The following is a 3285-nucleotide window of genomic DNA, read 5'->3' as shown; positions in this document are numbered from 1 at the left end:
TTTCATTATTTGAATATCTATGTGGATTATTTTGATATGAATTTTAAGTGATAATTGAAAAGAGCAGTACAAAGCTGTACTCCCCAGCCCCCTGGTGCGGCCCAGCTGCCTAGCCTGCCCTGTTTGGAAGGGGACTCCGCCCTTCCCTGCAGCAGCCCATGCTGGGGCTTCCACGCCTCTCCTCCAGGCTCAGGCAGCCTAAGGGCCTGCCAGCCCCTCCGGCCCACAAAGGGAACAGCAGACGGGCAGTGCCTCAGAGGCTATGTGCCAATGCGGCCGGCCGGCTGTGGGTCACACACGGCAGATTTGCCCATCTTCCATGGCAGCTCTCGTGGTGGAGACTGTTTTGTGGGATCAATGACCCTCCTTGAATGTGAAAACAGGACCATCCGCCGGCTCCTCTGAGCTCCTCCAAAGCCTTCTGCTGTTGCAGAAATGTCTCTTGCTCTTCCATCTGGACCAGGCTGCGTTTCTGTTCCTCCCAACTGTCCTCCCTTTGTCTTCTTTCTGTTTCAAGAAAATCCCTTCTGTAAGCTCTGGGAGGAGGCAATGAGGGTGGGGGCCCTGGGTTGGGATGCCGGCACCGTGCCCTGCTCCCTAAGTGACCCGGTGCCAGTCACCTCAGTGTCCTTATCAAAATCATGGTAAGTATTTTGATATTTTTGTCAAAATAATAGGTATAAAGAATCTTTTTATTGTTTTGTTTTGTTTTGTTTCATTTTGTTTTTAGAGTCTGACTTTGTTGCCCAGGCTGGAGTGCAGTGGCACAATCGTAGCTCACTGCAGTCCCGACCTCCTGGGCTCAGGCAGTCCTCCTCTCTTAGCCCCTCCAAGTAACTGGGGCTACACATGTGTACCATCACACCTGGCTAATTTTTTGTAGAGATGTGGTCTTGCTGTGTTGCCCAGGCTGGTCTCAAACTCCTGGCCTCAAGCGATCCTTCTGCCTCAGTTTCCCAAAGTGCTGGGATTACAGGCGTGAGCCACCTTGTCTGGCCATAAATAACCTTCTAAAGGAAAAACCAAACTTTTTTCTCTCTACTCTCACACTCAACACAGAATGTGTCTAAAATGTGTGGGGATTTCTCCTTATCAGCAAGCAGTTCTCCAGTGGACACGCTGGGCATCCTCTAGTTCAATTCAATTCTGACACTGTCTACCCGAAGTTAGCATCAGATCCCACAGAATGAGGGCGCAGTCCCACGAGACTGCCCCCCACTTCCGATACCAATCGCAACCCCAGGTTGTTTTACCTGCACTTCTGACCAATGGACTGTAAATCAACGGGTTCCCACAACTCCCTCCTCAAATTTCATAGATCTAGAGCAGCTTACAGAACTCAGGGAGACACTTTCGCCATTTGTTTTAAGGGATACGACAAAGGTTGCAGGTGAACAGCCAGGCGGAAGGGGTGCGCAGGGCTGGGCACGCCGGTGGGGTGCGGGGCTTCCATGCGCTCCCCGGGGATGTCATCCTCTGGGAACCTCCACGTGTTCAGCAACCAGGAAGCCCTTCTAAACCCTGTCCTTTTGGGTTTTTTGTGGAGACTTCATTACATAGGCATGATTGGTGACATCACTGGACATGGGTCATCAACCTCACCTTCAGCCCCCCTCGCCTCCCCAGAGGTCCAACCCTCTGATTACGTGGTTGGTTCTCCTGGCAACCAGCCCCCCATCCTGAGGCCCATACAAAGTCCGAGTCCCCTTGTTATAACAAAAGATGCTCCTATCGCCGAGGCATTCCAAGGGATTTAGGAATTCTGGGTCAAAAACCAGGGTCAAAGACTGAATATTAGGCTGGGTGCAGTGGCTCACGCCTGTAATCCCAGCTACTTGGGAGGCCAAGGTAGGAGGATCGCTTGAACCCAGGAGTTTCAGACTAGCCTGGGCAACTTAGTGAAACCCTATCTTTACTGAAAATAAAACAAATTTAGCCAGGCATGGTTGTGCATGTGCCTGTAGTCCCAGCTACTTGAGAGGCTGAGGTGGGAGGATCACTTGAGCCCAGGAGTTTGAGGCTGCAGTGAACCATGTTCATACCATTGCATCCCAGCCTGAGCGACAGAGCAAGATGCTGTCTCAAAACCAACAAACAACAAACCCCCAAATACTAGAACAAAAGAGTCCCCTTCACCCCCTGTCTACAAGGGTCTTTACTTAAGAACCCATGGCAGAGACTATATATTTCTTATTTTATGTCACAATATGAAAGATATCTTACAATATACCATACATCATTTTTCTAAAGGAAGTCAATCATAACAGTGTCAAGTTAGGGTTCTTTTTTCTAGAGATAGTCTCACACTGTTGCTCAGGCTGGAGTGCAGTGGCGAGATATAGCTCACTGCAGCCTCAGCCTCCTAAGCTCAGGTGATCCTTCTGCTTCAGCCTCCTGAGCAGCTGGGACTATAGGTGTGCACCACCAGGCCCGGCTAATTTCCTTTTTGAAGAGATGGGGTCTCGCTATGTTGCCCGGGCTGCTCTGGAACTCCTGGCCTCAAGTGATCCGTCTGCCTTGGTCTCCCAAAGTGTTGGGATTACAGGCATGAGCTACCACGCCTGGTCCCTCAAGTTAGAACTATTGAAGGAATTAAATGAGATTGTCCACTTGAATCATGGGCACGTTAAAAAAAAAACAAATAATAAAAAACAAAACCCTACTAAGAATCGGTCCTTATTATATGATTACTCACCTGGAATCCTAGCCCTTTAACCTACGGCACCTATAACTCTTCTCCCTCTTGCTTACCCGCCTCCTGCCAACCCGGGTCTCCTTGCTGCTCCTCACATGGGAACACACTTTTCCACCTGGGGTCTGTGCACCTGCTGCCACCTCCCCCAATGTCCCATAGCTCCCTCATTCCCCTGCAGGGCTCACACCCACCTTGGGTGTCCACAAAATAAAATGCACACAGAAACCCCCCTTTCCCTTCTCCATTCTCCTGGCGCAACTCTGGTTTCCTTCACGGTGCTTATCAACACTGGACTTCCTATTTAGTTTTTTGAGTGGAGGGTTATCATTAGTATCCCTTGAAAATATTGGAAATGACCAGGCTCGGTGGCTCACGCTTGGAATCTCAGCACTTAGGGAGGCAGAGGTGGGCAGACCACTTGAGGTCAGGAGTTTGAGACCAGCCTGGCCAGCATGGTGAAATTCCATCTCTACTAAAAATACAGAAAATTAGCTGGGCATGGTGGCTTGTGCCTGTAGTCCCAGCTACTCAGGAGGCTGAGGCAGGAGAATTGCTTGAGCCCGGGAGGTGGAGGTTGCAGTGGGCCGAGG

The sequence above is a fragment of the Trachypithecus francoisi genome, unplaced genomic scaffold (genome assembly GCF_009764315.1).
Source record: "Trachypithecus francoisi isolate TF-2019V2 unplaced genomic scaffold, Tfra_2.0 Lachesis_group10, whole genome shotgun sequence".
Classification (NCBI taxonomy): Eukaryota; Metazoa; Chordata; class Mammalia; order Primates; family Cercopithecidae; genus Trachypithecus; species Trachypithecus francoisi.
Note: the sequence above shows the minus strand (reverse complement) of the source record.